This window comes from Anas acuta, unplaced genomic scaffold (assembly GCF_963932015.1).
Source record: "Anas acuta unplaced genomic scaffold, bAnaAcu1.1 SCAFFOLD_114, whole genome shotgun sequence".
NCBI classification, from domain to species: domain Eukaryota; kingdom Metazoa; phylum Chordata; class Aves; order Anseriformes; family Anatidae; genus Anas; species Anas acuta.
The window spans coordinates 270,581-290,049 of record NW_027076137.1 but is presented as its reverse complement, the minus strand read 5'-3'; the positions used below and the strand labels follow the sequence as shown (position 1 = coordinate 290,049).

At 49.8% G+C, this 19,469-nt stretch overlaps 2 long non-coding RNA genes across 2 annotated transcripts; both read left to right on the top strand.

Annotated features, from left to right (window-relative positions):
• The first annotated feature begins 141 nt into the window (after window positions 1-141).
• LOC137849017 (uncharacterized) lies at window positions 142-2,402 on the top strand. Its single transcript, XR_011091635.1, has 3 exons — window positions 142-274; window positions 1,146-1,236; window positions 1,664-2,402. It is a non-coding gene; the product is annotated as an uncharacterized lncRNA (long non-coding RNA).
• A 13,864-nt stretch (window positions 2,403-16,266) lies between these two features.
• LOC137849014 (uncharacterized) lies at window positions 16,267-18,054 on the top strand. The gene is made up of 3 exons (XR_011091634.1): window positions 16,267-16,349; window positions 17,418-17,693; window positions 17,966-18,054. It is a non-coding gene; the product is annotated as an uncharacterized lncRNA (long non-coding RNA).
• Window positions 18,055-19,469: the final 1,415 nt, after the last annotated feature.

Sequence of the window (19,469 nt, the reverse complement as noted above, 5' to 3'; positions counted from 1 at the left end):
TTTTCCCACTTTTGAATGACTACTAGGAAGAAGGTTGTTCCGGCATCAAGAAAGTCATGTGGAATGTAACAAAATTTACTGAACCAGTAAATAAAAACTATATTTTTCTATTAGTTCCATTGTTTCAACTCTTCTGATGCTTATGGATGGCACAGATATCAGAGGGGAGATCGTGGTAATCGGAGCTACCAACAGACTGGATTCTACAGATCCTGCTTTACGAAGACCAGGACGCTTTGGCAGAGAGTTCCTCTTCAACTTGCCAAATAAAGAGGTGAGAACTTAAATTCAACGTTAGTTCTACCATGGCAAAGTCCAACTTTATAGGAAAAAAAAATAATTGACAACTTGAAAAAAGAGTGATATGTGGAGACACTGCGTTGTTCCATGGAGGGCAAATCTGGTACTGGATATATATGGTCAGGATGATACCACCAAGTAGTTAGTTCTATAATCAAACCTTTCATTCCCAAAGTTGTACCTGTTTGCTTAATTATTTAGTCCACTTGGGCGTTTTCATCATGAAGTTGTGTTTTTGGTCTCAATCCTTCACTTCTGAATGAATAGGGGACGTGTTTGCATTTGATTGTGCCCCGGATCGGTGGTAGTAGTTTGAGTCATAATTATTTTCTTCTTTATAGTAATTGTAGCAATTTGAAGCATTGTGCCGGAAGTGCTTTCTGTGAATTTACTGCCTGAAAAGCAAATGTGATGAAGTAATGAGACTGTCACAATGAAAGCTTGCTAAGTTTTAGAGAAGTTTTTTGGACAACAAAGAAATGTTTCTGGATAAATTTTTCATTACAGTATTTTCCTCTGGGTCATTAGGTCTCGTAGTTTGGAAACTTGTTATTGAAACTATAAATGCCTTTTCTTTCATTGTAGGTTCCTAGAAAAAGTTCAGTATAACAAATAAGAAATATTCAATTTCCTGGTTGAAAATGCAGAGTGTATAGTAAATAACTGTAAAATACTTGAAAGTTGAGCAAGTAAGAAAAGCGTATTAATAGATGAGGGGTTTTGAGGGAGGACTGGGTTTTTTTTGTTTGTTTGTTTGTTTGCTTGCTTTTTGTTTTTTTTTGTTTCTTGTTGGTATTTTTAAGGAAAACTTGGGACAAGCTAAAATGCAATGATTTTGCTTCCAGGCTAGAAAAGAAATTTTCAAGATTCATACTCGTGACTGGACCCCTAAGCCACCGGACATGTTGCTTGATGAACTAGCTGAGAAATGCATTGGTAAGACTGAAACCAAAATGGATTCTTGCTTGTGAGCAAGTTGTAAAGAACCTTAGCTTGTACCAGGCAGTACCCAAGCTCTTGTGCCTTGCTGCACAACTAGTCAACGAGGCAGCTGGCACGCCTTCATAGCAATCAGAGTTAGATGCTTTCATCTATTTACTCTTTGTTGTCGTTCTTTTTGTTGTCTGAAAACGTTAAATGGTTCTGGGGCATCTTCCTCAAGAGTATAGTTTTTGATGAGGAGTCTGCTTCAGCTGCATAAGCGCAGGATATCAGACAGTGCACAACATGAAACTTCCCTGCAGAGCGGTAGCACTTTGAATTCCCTGTTAACCTGTTTGGTTTTGGCATTACAAATTCTTTAAATGTTGCATGTTGTAAACCTGGGCCTTGACTGATATAATGTTTGATTTTTGTTTGTTAGGATACTGTGGTGCAGATATCAAATCTTTATGTACTGAAGCTGCGCTGTGCTCTCTACGCCGATGCTATCCTCAGATTTATGCAAGTAGGGAGAGGTTGCTACTATTAAAATAAAAGCAAAAAAAAAGCATTATAAAAAAAAAAAAAAAAAGCATTGTATTATGCAAGTAGGGAGAGGTTGCTTCTATTAAAATAAAAGCAAAGGACTTTTTCATGGCTCTGAAGAAGGTTGTTCTGGCATCAAACAGGATCGTGGCTTCACCCGGACAAGCACTATCACCCATTTTCAAGCCACTTTTTAAAAGATCAGGAGCGAATATTTTACAAGTTGTGCAGAAGATCTTCCCGCATGCACAGCTCGCACTAAAGGAGGACCGACAGCAAGGTATAACCACAGCATCCACTTCTTTATAATTCTGCTAAAGCAAAAACTTGTGGTTTGTGCAATCAACTTAAACCTTTCAGACACAATGATGGTAGAATTTTATTATTTGCATGTGCATGTCTTTCTTTTGGGCATGTCTGGAAGATAACGCATAGGTTTTATTCTGGATTCGAAACTGAAATGCCAAATGGAAGCCCTGAATGACTCAATACACAGTAAAGGACGATGCATTCTCTACTGAAGCATCCTGCTTCTGACGGCAGCTAAGATAATTAGCATTTGTAGAGGTTGACTTGAGGTTTGAAGTATAAGGCACCTATTTTTCTTTAAAAAATCAAAACTCAGATATTTGGAGGGGAAGCATTTCTAGGTCAATGTTTCTAATTCCTTTCTGAAGAATGTCGGGACCAGGATACAAGTATAACTGGTCTAAGCTAAATACTGTTTTAGCTATCATCATTTTTAACCAGTCTCCTAATTTAAATGTTTGTGGATCGTACTATACATGTGCACGTGAGATCAATTAGCGCTGATATTTACTAGATGAATGGAATTCTGTGGCCATCACATCCTTAATCCCCGTGCTTTCATTGTGGGAACCTCCTCCAGAAAGAAATGGTCTTGTTTTTTTTTTTGTTTGTTTGTTTGTTTGTTTGTTTGTTTTAGCTATTTAGCAACTGCGGAAATTGTTTGTAATCTCCTTTATTCTAAGGGGGAGAAAAAAATCACCAAGAGTAGCGTACCTTATACGTACACATCAGTGGGACTTAGTACAGCTTTGTAGGGCCTTGTGCCATCTCCTTAGATCTGTGGTGGGATGAACTCTAGGAAATAGCTTTCAGTGTGTGCTCTCAAATGAAGAAAGGGTTTTGGCACTGATTTAGAAGCTGTATTCATGTAAGAGAACGAGACAAAGGCTATTCAGGAAAGTTAACAAACCTCTTTTGTCTTTCAGACCATTTAAATCCTATTTTACAAGATGATACATTCGACAGTGATGACGATGCATCCTTGGTTTCTGGAGATGAATTAAAAGAGGGAATGCCTGACAGACCAGAGAAAAAACGCCTCTGTTTCAGCAGGTAAAGAAAGATAGATCCGTGTTATGTTTAAATTCTCAGGACTGCTGAGTCTTTGTAAACAGTTCCAGCTGTTAAAAGTGTGAGGGGTGGTAGACGAAGGGGTAACATCAAGTTTGTGTGTTGAAGGGGTGCTTAGTAATCACAAGAAGAAAGGGTGAAGGGACTAAAGTGGTAATGAAGTTGCTCTGAATGACCAAATTGAAAAGCCCAGGCTTGTCTTCCTAAGCCAAAGTGATCCGTAGACTACCAGAACACGTTGACTTAATCCATGGCATTCTTTGAAAGACTCAAGACCACATAAATGTCCTGTCTGTCCTTTTAGCTAAAAATACCCCAACTTTATGGGTTTGTGTTGCCACCTTTTGCCCTTCTGTTTTCCAGGATTCTTAAACCAATGGTGAATTATGTAGCAGAAAGAAAACTGAGAAATGGCTTGTTAAAACACCTTGAGAAAAATCTGAATGGTGTCTTTATTTGTTAAGCCACCAAGTTGTGTTAATCTTGTGGTATTTTAGTATGGAAGTCATGCAAGCCCACTGTTGGAAAGTTAGATCATGTTGTCACAGCTGGATCAGTTATTTTTCTCAGTTTCTATTGCTGTGCTGTCCAGAAGATTTTCTGTCCTCTAGAGCAAGGCTAAGTCTCTAGAATCTTTGATTTAAGCCAGCAAAGGTACAGCCTGATTGAAGTGGGGAAACAAATGCTCCTCACAAATTTATTTCCTAGTAGTAAAGCAAGATTGCAGGGATATTAATTTGCAGTCTTGGTTCAGTACAGAATAGGCAACACAAGGGAAGAAGATGAAACAATTGGAATGACTGAATAACTTAACTGGAAATCTTACATGTATTTAATGTACCGCTGCCATTTGGATTATTTGGATTATTCCACCTCGCACTCCGCCACCTCCTCGTCCGCCACATCCTCCTCCGCCACCTCCTCCTCCTCCTCCGCCTCCACCTCCTCCTCCGCCTCCTCCTCCTCTGCCACCTCCTCCTCCGCCATGTCCTCCTCCGCCTCCACCTCCTCCTCCGCCACCACCTCCTCCGCCGCCACCTCCTCCTCCTCCTCCACTGCCTCCACCTCCGCCACCTCCTCCTCCGCCTCCTCCTCATCCTCCGCCACTTCCTCCTCCTCCTCCACCGCCTCCTCCTCCTCCGCCGCCTCCTCCTCCGCTGCCTCCTGCTCCGCCGCCTCCTCCTCCGCCACCGCCTCCTCCTCCGCCGCCGCCTCCTCCTCCGCCGCCGCCTCCACCTCCGCCTCCACCTCCTCCTCCTCCACCGCCTCCTCCTCCTCTACCGCCTCCTCCTCCTCCTCCACCTCCTCCTCCTCCTCCTCCGCCTCCACCTCCTCCTCCGCCACCTCCTCCTCATCCACCGCCTCCTCCTCCGCCGCCTCCTGCTCCGCCGCCTCCTCCTCCGCCACCGCCTCCTCCTCCGCCGCCGCCTCCTCATCCTCCGCCACCGCCTCCTCCTCCTCCACCGCCTCCTCCTCCTCCTCCACCTCCTCCTCCGCCACCTCCTCCTCCGCCACCTCCTCCGCCGCCACCTCCTCATCCTCCGCCACCTCCTCATCCTCCGCCACCGCCTCCTCCTCCTCCTCCGCCACCTCCTCCTCCGCCACCTCCTCCTCCGCCACCACCGCCTCCTCCGCCACCTCCTCCTCCGCCACCTCCTCCTCCGCCACCTCCTCCTCCGCCACCTCCTCCTCCGCCACCTCCTCCTCCGCCACTTCCTCCTCCACCACCTCCTCCTCCTCCGCCACTGCCACCACCACCTCCTCCACCACCACCACCACCTCCTCCTCCTCCGCCGCCACCTCCTCCACTGCCCTCTTCTTCTCTTACTCCCCCTTTTCCACCTATGCCTCTTCCTCATCCTCCTCCTTTTCTTTTTCCACCTTCTCCCATCTCCACTCTCCAATACTCTGGCTCCCACTGCCCCCCTTTGGCCCTTTTATAGGGAGGAGCAGCCACACCCTTGATTGATGACAAGCCATTTGTATAATAGCTAACAATCGCTACCCAGGCAACAAGCAACGCATCACAGAGCGTCATCAAGATGATAGGAGCCGCCAGCTGCTACCTTACAGGGTCACAGTGCCATGGTCCTGTGGGGTGACACATGGAACTAGAATTAGGAGCGGTGGGCAGCGCTCACAGCCATTGCCTCCCAGAGAAGCCGCCTTGGCACACCTGGTTCCTGGCAACTCCTCCTGCCATTTCTGGGCTCACGATCATTGCTACCAGCATGCCTTAGCAAGGAGCATGCAGAGGAAGTTGGCCAGGAAGCTTCTGCCGAGGTGGAGGAGGCTGTGGAGGAGGAATAGTCAGTGGGGCTGGAGAAGGAGAAGGAGGAAGAGGCAGTAGAGGTGGAGGAGGTGTTGGAGGTGCAAGAGGCAGGGAAGGAGGAGAAGGAGGAGGAAAATGAGAAATAGGATTAGCAGGCGGGGGGCGAGGAGGATGCGGTAGACAAGGAGGAGGCAGTGGACAAGAAAAAGGCCGTGGACGATGAGGAGGAAGTGGAGGAGGAGGACGTGGTGGAGGTATCATAGAATCATTATTGTTGGAGGAGACCTTCACATTTGTCCGGTCTAGTAATCACTGTACTACCAATGTCACCCAATAAACCATGTTCCTAAGCACCAGCTCCAACCTTTCCTTGAACACCCTGCTCCTCTGGGGCCTCCTCCACAGGTCGCAGCCTCCTCTAGGGCAGATCCACCTGTTCCAACGTGGGCTCCTCCACGGGGGGGCTGCAGCGTGGGGATCTGCTCCACGGGGGACCCATGGGCTGCAGGGGGACAGCCTGCTCCACCAGGGGCCTCTCCCTGCACAGGCCGCAGGGGAACTGCTGCTGTGAGCCTGGAGCACCTCCTGCCTCCTGCTGCACGGCCCTTGGGGGCTGCACAGAGCTTTCCCACTCCTCCCTGACCCAGACGCTGCTGGGCAGCAGCTTTTGTTCCCTTTCTTAGATGGGCTCTCCCCCAGGCGCAAACATCATCCTTTTGCTCTGCGTTCTGGGCAGCAGCGGGTGGGTCCCTCCTGGAAGGAGCTTCCTGGAAGCGGCCCTGAGCTCCCATGGGGCAGCTGCTGCATTCTTCTCACAGAGGACATCCCTGCAGCCCCCCGCTCCCACAGCCTGGCCACGCAAACTGTGGTGTAAATACCTGAAGTAACTAGGAAAAGAAAACTAACATTCACGTTTTTAAGGAAAAGGTACAGCTTTGAAGAGGCTTTCAGGGTAGGGCATAACTGCATTATCTGAGCGTTCGCTAGGCTCCCAACCTTAGATGCTATCGCGCTGGGGAAACTTGGTGTGCTAGCTCTATGGAACACCACGGAGCGTGGAGTGGAGTGGAGACACCACGGCTAGGCTCTGTAATCAGGTGGGACCTCGATTGTTCTTGTGCACAAAGCAGCACTTTTTGCCACCCTAAGCCAAAGACCTGTCATGTTTTGACAAATGCTGTACCCTAGTGTTCTTTTTGCTCATTATAATATCATTATAATACCAAAACACACCTCCATCCCAAAAGCTACCCGCCTCCAAGGTGCGACCACCCCTCACTGAGCATGCGCTCTGAATTTCTCGGAGCCTATTACTTTAAACGGAGACGGGAAAACTTTACACAAATCATAACTAAGATATGCTTGACTAGAGCCACTCAAGCTCCACCTAAAAGATAGAAAGTAATATAAATTGGCCCAAGAGAGAGGGGATGTTAGGGAAGATACCACCGTCAGGGGAGATACCATCCCGAGGACATACAGCATCCTTAGGACCTCCTGACTCCTGGGATCAGTCGACGGGCTGAGCCTCTCTTCCCCCCCCATTGGGACGCCTTTGGGTGAGATCTGAATATTTGCTTATAAATCTCTATATAGAGTCTTCGATCCTTTTAACGCGTTTATTTCTAGGCTGTGCACCCATAACACCTATAACACCTATAACATCTGCAACACCTATAACACCTGTCACATCTGTAACACCTATAACGCCTGTGTATTTCATACATACTAACTTGCTTTTGCAGACAGTCACTATCGCCGGCAATCCAAAAGAACCTGATTATCTGTTGCTGTAATAAACCATACTTGATTGCATTGTGATAGCTCTCATTAATGCGACTAGGGTGAGGGTGGTTATCCGTGATAGTTCAGTGTTCTGAATCTAACCAGACCCCCAGACGGTTAATGCATTGTTGGTGAATGTCTGAACGGACCCCCAGGTGGTTAATACGTTTTTGGTGAATGTCTGAGTGGACCCCCAGGCGGTTATTACGTTTTTGGTGAATGTCCGAACGGACCCCCAGTTTTGGTGAATGTCCGACTGGTTCAGTACTCTGAATCCAAACGGGCCCGTGACGGTTAATCAGCTACACCCCTTTAACGCGACACAAACCCAAGCCAAGACACTGAGCGAGCCTCCCTGATTGCCAGCCAGCAGCTGGCTCAGCCTGGGACCCCAGGCCAGTGCCCACAAGACTCTCCTGGGCCTTCCAAAGCAAGCCTTGTGGGGACGGAGCACCCACAAAGAACGGACTCACACAACAGGACTCCTTGCCAACACCGCCTCACAGACACCTGGGCCTTGAGCAGGTAGCTCCCCTTGAGCGAGCTCATTTCCTTCCCAGGAGCTGAAATGTGCCGTTTCGGGGGCATTTGGGGGCTACAGCGTGCTGCTAAGAGGGATGTTGGAGCTCCTGCAGGGCAGTGCTTCCACTAAGGCAAGGCCTTTTCTGCATCTTCTACTGCCCTGCAAGCGAGGATGCTTGGGGCACACAAGAAGCTGGCAGGGGACACAGCTGCAGGGATTGCAGGGATTCCTAAAGTCATAGCCAAATCCAAGAAAGAGAGGAGGACGTGATGCTTTTGATAGAAAGGAGCTGGGTTTTGGGGCAAAATCCGTCCCTTTTTCTATCCCAGAGACACCCAAGGGCGTAGGACAGCAGCACTGCAGGGCAGCAAGAGATGCTGTGCATTTCTCTCGTCGCCCTGAGACAGCCACTGGGTGACGATGGTGCCAAGCGTCTTGAAAGAGACCTTGCTTTCTCAGGCCCAGGTGTCCAGCTGCACACCAAGGCCGTCCCTGGCTTCCAGGCGCAGTTGCCAGGCCCAAGGCCGAGCTCCTCTGCGAACCCCCAGCCCAGCAGACCTTGCTCCTGGCGTTGTGGAGCAGCCATTTCACGGGAGCCTTTTCTCCTGGCAGTCAGCTTAGCGCCATAAGCTCTGCCAGCGGGACGCCTGAGAGCCGTGGGAGCTCAGCAGAGAGTCACTGTCAGCCTTGGAGCTCACAAAGGTGGGTGGCCACAAGTACCCTGAGCGTCCAGCTTGCATTGAGGACTGCTGCTGGCACTCGAGGCGTGGAGGTCGGCATGGTGCAATGGGAGATGCCACTGTCCTGCTGGTGGGACAAGAGACACTGATGTGCTGCTCCTGCAGGAGGAGACTTGAAGGTGCTGCTGCTTCGAGGTGCTGAGGAGCGGGCAGCCTTCATGCCGGTGGCTGAGCTGAGCATGCTCCTGTTCATTAGCGCTCTCCCCTTCCTCTCTTTTTCCGGAGGTGGAGAGAGAGAAACACACAGATCTCTTTCTTTCCCGGTAGGAAATGGAAGAGCCTCGTATCTACATATTGGCCAGATTCTGCCTGGCGCCCTTGGGACTGGGGGTCTGTGCTGATCTGTAAGAAAGAGCAATCGTCAGCACAGCAAATCCCTGTGACCTCGTGTCTATCAGCATCGTCCAAATCCCTCTCTAGAGCTGTGGGCTGGCTAAGCTGTGTGTTGGATGGTGAAAGTGGGAAATGGGAATGGGTTGGGAAAGGATGTGTGAGCCGAGAAATCCTTGCTGGGATGGGAAGACTTCCTTGGGGTGGAAAGGCATTGGGCTCGGAAATGAAAGAGATGGGAAATGTTCTCTGGGTTTGAAAGCATTGGGAAGCAAAAGCATTGGGATGGGCAGTCACTCCTGGGATGGGAAAGTACTGGGATGGGAAATCTTTAATGGGGTGGGTAACATTTATTGAAGTAGGAAAACCATGGGAAAGTCCTCCAAGAGAGGGGAATTCTTTGGGAAGAGATCTCTTTGGATGAAGGGAAAAATCTGTTTGTGTTGATGGGAAATCTTTTGTATGGGAATCTGTTCTCATGTGAACTTGTCAGGATGGGAAATGACCATGAGGATGAAAGCTGGTCCTGGGCTGGGAAATGCTCAGGACGGGCAAGAGGCGGTGTGGAAGCGTCGTGGGCATGGCAAGTGCTGCGTGGGAGGGCAAGCCTGCTGGGGATGGCCAAGTCTTGCGCTGGGCAGCCTGCTTGGCTCCAAAGCCTGCAGTCCTCCCCAAGATGTCGGCGAGGGGCTGGTCAGCCGTTGGGACAGAACCCCCGTTGCCCGCGTTCCCCAAGCAACCGCCCCACTCTCCAGCCACCATGGCAGGTCCAGCAGTCGGCTCCCGCTCCTCCCGGGGCTGCGGCCCTGCTGGCGAGCCCAGCGCCCCAGAGCTCAGCCCAGCGCCCTTTTTCCCACAGAGGGTTTCCCCAGACGGCTTCCGCGGCTTCCGCAGACGCAAAACTCCCCCTTCGTCGTCCCAGCCGTGCCGCCAACGGTGGCTGCCTGGCTGCTTCCCTCCCTCCCCGGAGCGATGGCGCTGCCCTTGCAGCCCCCGCAGGTACCCACCCTCCCCTCCGCACTGCCCCAGGCCACCGTCTGGCACGTGGTGCCGGGGGTCCAGGGGCAGGTGCTGCAGCTCCCTGCCAGGGTGCAGCTGCCACCTGGGGGGCACCTCCCAGCCCAGGGGCACCACCTGCAGCTTGGGCAGCTCCCCGCCGCCGCCGTGGGGCAGCTCCCTGCTGTGGGGCAGCTCCCCCACAGCGCTCCTGTGGGTGCCCCCAGTGTCTCCCAGCCCCTGCTGATGTGGACGGGGACGCTGGTGCCCCAGGATGGTGCTCCCCTCTGCTTGGGGCCCAGGGCCGTGCTCCATGGGGAGCTCCTGCACCCCGCAGGCACCTGCCTGCTGCAGGCCCCTGCCTACCCCGGCCCCCCACCACTCCTCGTGCCGGGGCCTCCGCTGCGGGGGCAGGCGCTCCCCGTGCCCCGCACCCTCAGCAGCAGCCGGGGGCAGCTGCCGGAGCCCTGCTTGCATGCTGTGGGGCTCAGCGAGGACCAGGGCCCCCCGCTGCCCGGCCCCACTCCCCCCGAGCCTGCCCAGGCTCCAGCGACCGCCAGCACCCAGACGGCGACGCCCGACGGTGAGTTTGGGGCTGGCCCAGCCGGCCGCTGGGCGCCCCACACCCAGGAGCCATGGCAAAGCTGGCAGCGGGGGATGCTTGGGGGATTGCATTGGCTTGCTTTTTCCTCAGCGGCGACACTTGCAGAGGTGCCTGAGGAGCCCCTGGAGCTGCTGGAGCTGGGCCCCGATGCCTTCGCTGAGGCCTTTCCCCAGCTGGCAGGGGACAGCCAGCAGCTGCAGCACCTGCAGGACCAGCTCCCGGCCGACCTGGACAGCTCCGGCTTGGAGGAGCTGCTCAGCTGCCTGGATGCCGTGGAGCCCCAGGACGCCTTCGCCGCTGTCCCCAGCAGTCCTGTCCTCAAGCGCTTCCTCTCGCAGCTGCCCGACCTCTGCGAGGACATCGAGGAGCCCAGCACACAGGGACTGGCAGCCACCAGAGCGCTGGGTGAGGTCCCCTCAAGCCCTGGGCTGCACCCCGACAAGGTGCAGGCTGGGCGGGCGCTGCAGCCCCCTGCAGCTGCTGTGCCGCCACTCAGCTCCCCCCTCAAGCCTGCAGCCCGGCCCCAGCTCAGGAGAGCCCTGCCCAAAAGGCCCCCCCTGCAGGAATTCATCCCTGCCCGCAGGAGAACCCTGCCCCAGCCTCCCTTGGCTCCCCTCAAGAGGCGCCCCGACCCTGACTGCCTCCCTGCCCGCAAGAGACCCCTGCCCCAGCCTCTCCCCAAAAGGCCCCCCCAGCAGGAATTCATCCCTGCCCACAAGAGAACCCTGCCCCAGCCTCCCTTGGCTCCCCTCAAGAGGCCTCAACTTCTCCCAGCCCTCAGGAGAGCCCTGCCCAGTCCCCCTCGCAGTCCCCTCCAGAGCCCCCCGCTCTGGAGGGGACTGCCCACGGCTCTGCCCACGCAGCCGCGCACGCTGCAGCGTCCGGCGCAGCCCCGCGGGGACTACGTGCCCTGCGTGGGGCCCTGGGCGGGCGGCGACGCAGCGCCCACACCGCTGGAGGAGCAGGAGTCGTCGGTGCCCATCACGCCGCAGCAGCGTCCCGAGCGGGAGCGCCTCAAGAAGCTGGCCCAAGAGGAGCGGCAGCGGGCGGCCCACCACATGAAGATCGGCCCCGGGCAATTCTTCGAGCAGCGGCAGAAGGACCACGCCAGAGCCTACTCTTACGGCTACCCGTGACCGACATCGGGCTTCTCCTCGACGGCCCCCGCAGCACCATCATCAGATCAGGGGATCAGAACTGGGACGTTGTTGGGATAGGAAATGATCAGTGGGATGGGAAGTGATGATGGGGATAGGAACTCATTGGCACGGGAAAAATGGGTTTTATTTGTATTAAATTTATATTTTTAAATTTTATTTAATTTACTGAGTTTTATTTTTATTAAATTTAAATTTTTAAATTTTATTTGATGTACTGGTTGTATTATTTATTTCATTAAATCCACTTTATTGACTGTGTTGTACAGTATGGCATTGTTTCATTATTAGAAATTGATAAGTATTTACTATTATTAATTAAACAATATTTACATATTTTATACATTATAAATTATCAATATTCTCATTTCAAATTTTGTTTGTTTTTATTCCTTTTCTACCCTATTAAACTCTCTTTATCCCAGTGCACTGCTTTGGACTTTAGTTTTCCTTCCGAGTCGTTGTGGATTCACTCTGGATGGGGGGACATTAGTGAACGCCTGTGTGCTTCAGATCCAAGGTCACCTTTGCCCTCAACTCAAGATCCATGTTTGCATCTGTTGTCATGAAGCAATGTTAACAACAGCAACAATTAAGTTACCTTATTTATTATTTCATGTTATTTCATAATTTCATGTTCAGTTATTTCATGCAGCCCGCTCCCGCTGCCCATGCTCAGGCCGGGCATGGATGTGGGCATGGCCAGCAGGGACGGCAGAAAATGGGTGCATGGCTGGATGGATGGCTGGGTGGGAGTTGGGAATTCAGCCTTGGGATCAGAACTGGGAGGTTATTGGGATAGGAAATGATCAGTGGGATGGGAAGTGATGATGGGGATAGGAACTCATTGGGATGGGAAAAATGGGTTTTATTTGTATTAAATTTACATTTTAAAATTTTATTTAATTTCCTGGGATTTATTATTTATTTAATTAAATCCACTTGATTGACTGTGTTGTACAGTATGGCATTGTTTCATTATTATAAAATGATAAGTATTTAATATTATTAATTAAACAATATTTCTATATTTTATACTCGTAAGGGGGTGTCGAGAGGCAGGAGACCTTTTCTCCATGAACACCAGCGACAGGACCCACGGCAACGGGGTTAAGCTGAGGCAGGGGAAATTTAGGCTTGACATAAGGAGGGGGTTCTTCACAGAGAGGGTGGTTGCACACTGGAACGGGCTCCCCAGGGAAGTGGTCACTGCACCGAGCCTGTCTGAATTTAAGAAGAGATTGGACTGTGCACTTAGTCACATGCTCTGAACTTTTGGGTAGACCTGTGCGGTGTCAAGAGTTGGACTTGATGATCCTTAAGGGTCCCTTCCAACTCAGGATATTCTATGCTTCTATGATTCTATGATACATTATAAATTATCAATATTCTCATTTCTTATTTTGTTTGTTTTTATTCCTTTTGTACCCTATTAAACTCTCTTTATCACAGTGCACTGGTTTGTTCTTATACTTTTTCTTATACTGTGGAGCCCAAAACTGCACTCAGTACTCAGTACATGGAATACCAAGAGAGACTGCCTGGCATTTTCTCTTCTCTGCAGAAGCTCTGTTGCTAACACTGTCCAGAAATCACCACTGTCACAGACAGTAGTAGCATTCCCTCCTCCCACAGTTGGTTCTTCCCCCCCAAGACTTAGACACCATCCAGAAAAATAAGAAGAATAATACTAATAAAGTAAATAAAATAAAATAAAATAAAATAAAATAAAATAAAATAAAATAAAATAAAATAAAATAAAATAAAATAATAAAATAAAATAAAATAAAATAAAATAAAATAAAATAAAATAATTAATTAAAATAGTCAAAAGCCGTCAGGAAGGCAGTGGTGCAGACTGTGGAGAGCCTGGGTTCAAATCCTTCTTCTGTGAGGCTCTGAACCTATATCCCACCACAATCTCTCTGCTAATGTATGGCAGGGAAAGGAGGAAGAAAGAACATATCTCCTGCACTTTCCATTTATTGTTGACTGACAAATCTGTAGAGTTATAAAGCCTCGATCAGTGAGATACAGGGTTCTTCTCACATTGTCTCACTGTGCCCTAAGCGGAACAGCTCTCATTTAATAGATGCTTCACCACAAAATCATGAGTCATCTGCAGTTTTGAACTTTTCTGGGATCAAGTCCCTTCAGATGGTTGAGGAATCTGCTCCAGCACCTATGTAAACTGGTGCTCTACTAAGCTAGTGAGTGAACAAGAGAGAAATCCTCTGCTAGATGACTTGACAAATTGGGTCTGAAAATAGTGTTGAGGCAGAATAGTCCACGATTTTTGCCTTGGGTGCACAGAGGGATTGGGTGTTGTAGACTTCTTTTATTCTTCATTAAGATAAACATTTTCAAAAATGTGCTTGTTCAAGCTTGCTCCCGCTGTGTGCATGGGAGGGAGATAACTGAAAGTGGGGAGCGTTGCTTGGATCCTGCAAGTGGCTGAGGTCCAGTGGGGTTGGAGGCTTTCTTCCTCCTTTTGGAAATGCAAAGCAACCCTGCACCTCCCCTGCACTTGCAGGAGGATCGTGACAGCCCAAAGCACAGCGGCTTTGTAATTGCTGCATACACTTCGATCGGATTTACGTGGCAAGGGTTTGGTAGCAGGGGCCTGCAGGGATGGCGTCTGTGAGAACAGTCCAGACAACAGCCAGCTCCAGATAGCTCCAAAAGGGCCCCGGCGCTTGCTGAGCCAATAAGCGATGTTGTTTGCACCTCTGGGAGAGCAGATGGAAGAAGGGGGAAATACTGCTGCACAACAGAAGATGGAAGAGCAAGGAGTGAGAAGCAGCCCTGCAGCCCCCAAGGTGAGTGCAGCAGGAGGCAGGAGGTGCTCCAGGCTCACAGCAGCAGTTCCCCTGCGGCCTGTGCAGGCTTTCCCCCTGCACCCATGGGTCCCCCATGGAGCAGATCTCCACGCTGCAGCGCCCCTGTGGGTGGAGGAGCCCCCGGTGGAGCAGGTGGCTGTGGCCTGGAGGAGGCTGCGGCCTGTGGAGAGCCCCCGCAGGAGCAGGCCCCGGGCCGCAGCTGCACCCCCCCCGTGGAGAGGAGCCCCCGCAGGAGCAGGGGGGCTGGGGGGAGCTGCCGCCCAGCCGTGGGGGACCCGTGCTGGAGCAGTTTGCTCCTGGGGGATGGATGGATGGAGCCCGTGGGACGGAGCCGTGTGGGAGCAGTGCTTGAGGAGCTGCTGCCTGTGGGCAGCCTGTGTGGGATCAGCTGGGGAAGGACGGCATCCCGTGGGAGGGACCCCACGGGGAGCAGGGGCAGGGAGGGACCCTGAGGGTCACTCTGCTGAGTCTGCTTTGCCCGTCACGATACTTGTTGAGCCATCGCCCTGTCCTTATCTCAGCCCTGGAGCCCTTTGCATCGTATTTTCTCCCCCTTTCCCTTTGAGGAGGGGGAGTGAGAGAGCGGCCGTGGTGGAACTCGGCTGCCCACCCGCTTTGAACCACCGCAGTTGCAAAGTCCTGGGAAAGATTTCTTTCAAGAAATTAAACAAGGTGTTTAACAAAGAAATGCAGAGTTTCCTTTTGAAGGCTTCCTGGAGAATTGGGCTTCTTTCCTATTCCCAGCTCAGAGGAAGGGAATTGTTGATTTCACCTTCTTTTTTCTTACATGGAAATCAAAGGTGAACTGCTCTACAAGGACGGGCAACGTCTCAGAATCAAGCTCTTTTGCTCTGTAGTCCTTTCTCAAGGAAAAGATTGATCACCCACCTTCCACAGATGTAGGGGAGCAGAGAATAATTTGGGAACTACTCTAATTCAAGTCAGTTTGGGCATAGTGGTACTTCCCTAGCTGTTTCTGAGACAGACGCATTAGCAACAGAGAGTGTTGTGCCGTCGCTGGGAGGCGCCTGCGGTGATGACTTCAGAAACAGAACTGAATTGTGTCACCACAGCACTTTGGCAACAGCTGCCTCTGTGCACGTTTAGCTGGGAGGTACAGAGAAGGGTGCTGCATGCGATGAAACCACGTGAGGAGTTGTGGATCTCCCCTTGAGGTGCACAGAGAGGGACCATGCCCTTCTGTAAGTGTTTTGATGCTTGGCTGAGGAAAAAAATGTGGTTTTGTTGTGAATGCTTCATTGTAGTATTCTGTAGTTTGTGTCAAGTCCTTACAGAAGCCTCAAGGTTGGTACTTTGCTCAATGATGGAGCTGCACAGAGTGAGAACAGACCCAATGTACGGGTGAGGGCCTCTGCACGTTCTCTTCTTCCTACAGACGATCAACAAATAAGGGGAGACAGAGAAGAGTGTGCTGTGGTCCTCCCATAGACCGCAAGTACTAAAGCATAAACAAGAGGCTTAAGAGTCCCCCTGTCATGTTAAAATTCAGGACAGCAATGGACTTCCTCACACGGGCTGGCCTGTCGACTAGTGTCTCAGGCTGTGGCGTATGAAGATGCACTCCATCTGCTTTCAGGGTAGCAATGGCAGTGGGCAAGCTGCCTGACCTTAACATTTGTCATTTCATTTCTCACCTGAGTTTTGGTGGTTCTCCACGATTCATTCTTGGTCTAGAAAAAAAAAAAAAAAAAAAAAAAAAAAAAAAAAAAAAAAGTGAATTTGGATCAAAATAAAAGGATAAAAGGATTTCCTTTCCATTCATTACATGTTCTTAACTTAACTAAAAAAAGTGAACTGTGATGAAAATAAAAGGATTTCCTTTCCATTCATTACATGTTCTTACCTTTGTAACAGATTTGGTTATTGACTTAGAAGGCAAATATCTGGCCAGACTGCAAGACTTGTGCTCGCAGCGTGGGACAGCTCTCGTAAAGGTGATTCAGGGCAGTTTCTGGAAAACAAGACATCAGATCTCCAAAACACTTTCTTTGTGCTAATGTAGGAAGGGTGAGTAAGTGTAAAGGTAAGAGCCCAGATACCGTAAGAAGCAGAAAGTGTGAAGGAAACTTCCTTCTGGCTGATACAGCTCCATATCTAGTTGTCAAGTATGAAGAGAGCAGTGCTAAGTTTCTTGGGGAGAGGAAAACAAAGAGGCTGGGAGAGTGTACAAAGAAAAAAATGGGATGAGCTATTTCAGGAAATCCTAGTAACTGGAAATAGAGATTGGAAGAGTGCTTTAATCCAAGACAGACATGTTTTAAAACTAAAACCTAGGAGTTGAATGAACCAAGAAATGAATCCCTTTTGATTATGCAGTTGTGTCCAGCGTTATCTTGGGAAATATGGTTTCCACATAAAACGTATCTGGGGCTTGAAGTTCTGCTACGGCCCTTCTCTGTGTATTCCCTACTGTTTGGTAAGCGCTGAGGTCACACTGCAGACAGCAGCACGTCCTCTCCCCACTACTTAGCTGTCTGTTCTCACAACACGTCTAGGAACAGAATGGCTTGGACACAACTGCGCCTAGGACCGAGTTCATTCAAGCTGCTGGACGAGGTAAAAGCTCTGGACAAGCGAAGGGGAGGGAGGGATGGGTGGACATACAATATGATCACTTTAATCTCATTTCTCTAAGAATCCTGGCTGAGAAAACAAAACAAAACAGAATCAAAAAGAACAGAACAGAACAGAACAAATGAAGCAAGCAGCTAGCTTGCTGGAGACATTGTCTGGGAAGCAGTGAAAACACTTGCAAACAAAAACACGTCAAAGGACTAACTCTTTGAGCTTAATTCTAATCCAACAGCATAACCTCAAAGTCCTGTTTCTGTTCGTAACAGGCTGCTACAGTAACATGTCCCATTGGATGACTTTGCAGCATAGATGTCAGGAATGCAGCTTGGGATCCCCTCCTTCTACTCAGAGTTCACTTTGAAGGGATGAGCAAGTAATTCTTCCTGGGTTGACGGAAATCTAAAGTCTGTTTTCTAACACTCTTCCAGACGCTTCTCTGTCCATCGGCCTGTCCTGCCAACTCTGGTGTGAGTGTGAAGTTGTGGCAAGAGGGATTTCCCATTCCTATTTGACCTGATGGACACCAGCTTTCCTCGGAAATGGCTGATGTTGCTGAGGAGGCAGCAGTATCAAAGCCCTTGCTGATGAAGGTACAACAAGCTGGGGAGGCTTTGGCATTTCTGCACAACGCTGCTCCCTGACTGTCACTCCAGACTCAGATTCGGAAAGAAGCAAAGCAAGCTAGAGGAAAACTGGATGTCCTGGTAATTTTCTTTTCCTTTTATTTCTTCATTCTTCACTTGTAAGAAAATCTAAATCTTAACCCTTTGTTTGAAAACACGGCTTTACGGAAATGCTTATGGGTGTGCTCCTTCACCTTGTGTGGAACCTGCTTCACCTCGCTTCAGCTATAGGACACCTATGCTCCAATTTATGCTTCCCATGATAAAGCGGTGTTCTTTCGGTATTCTTTTCTGTGATGCTTGCAGGCGAGGTTGAAAAGAGTTGTCAGTAGGATTCTTCGTTTCCTTTGCAGTATCCAAAGCTCCGTATTACCGTGGATCTTCTCCTCTGATCTGGAAAGCTTCACAGGCCAAAAGAGAATTGAGATGAAGAAGGAAATAGTGAATGCTGACCAATATTGCCAAGTACCACCCGTAAGTTTTGTGAAAGAATCCGGTGCATTTCTGTAGTGGTAGAAAGTTCATAAAATCATCGTCGTGCACTTGAAGGCAAGCAATGCTGTAAAAATGAAGAATGCAAGGCCCTGCTTAAGGACAATCTTCAGGCTGCTTCTAGATCAACAGCTTATTTGCTTTTTCCACAACCTCATCTCCGCTTGCTTAGAAGTTGTGAAGGTCGGAAGCACACTCCGTCTTTTTCATCCCCTCTGTGTATCTTTTCCCTGACAGCAACTTCTGTCTTGGCTCTTCACATCCAGCCAGAGCAGTTGCTTTGCCTCCGCAACCTGCAGGCTGACCTCCCATGTGTACCTGTGCTGGACTGAGGGTAATGCTTGTAACGCACACAGATGCTGCATTCACTGTGACTTTTAGAAAAGAGAGCAAGAAGCTAACCTGCACAGCAGACTCTTAGGTTTCTGTCTCTCTCTCTCTCTCTCTCTCTCTCTCTCTCTCTCTCTCTCTGCATATATATTTCAGTACTTATTTACTTCTTTAAAGATACCTTAAATAGAATAGATACTTTAAGAAAGCTTACTTGTTCTTCCCCTTTCCTTGTTTTTAACGTTTGCTTTTCTAACCAATCCTTAATGTTACAACATTGGATTGATGCAGTACTCAGTCCTTAGAAGTTCTCAAAGCACATCAGTGATTTCTCTATTTCTCAACCTTTCCATCTTCATTGAGATCTCTCATCTGAATTTAGGTATGAGGTGAAGAAGAACACTGCAACCAGCTGAAGCCGTATCAGACACATGCTTCTGCTAGGAAGTCATTCCGAGTGATTCCACGGTGTACTTTAGACAGGTTTGCTCTGGTCCTCTGGACTCAGCATCCCCAAGGGATATTTCAAAGCTCTCGGAAGGACCCGTCATTATCTCTGACACTGCAGTCTCCATTAGGAAGGGGTAAATATTCCTTGCCCTTGTGCAAAGGAACTACTCAGTTAGCTGTTTCTAACCCAAATCTCGGTGTTGTCTTCTATTGACAGACACCACCCGGCTAGCCAAGCTAAACCACTGAAAATGGAAGGAGTGGGACATCTTCCAAAGCCTGCTGCTGCTTCTAAGCAGAACTGCGCTGTAGGTGGGGACACAGCAAGAGGAAACGTCCAGGCCACGGTGGAACTGCAAGGCACCTGTCTGAGCCACACAACGAAGTCAGCGATTCCCAGTTGGAGACTGTTGCTCGACCAGTGACACAGCAGCTGGAGCGCTTCTGGTTGCTGCTGATGGGTTCCCGTGAATCAGCCAGGCATAGGAGCTATGAGAACGACTGAAGCGATTTGAAGTTACCCGAAAGAAAGAAGAGAGGAGAGAAGAAGACAAGAGGGGAGGGAAGGGGAGGGAATAAAAGGAA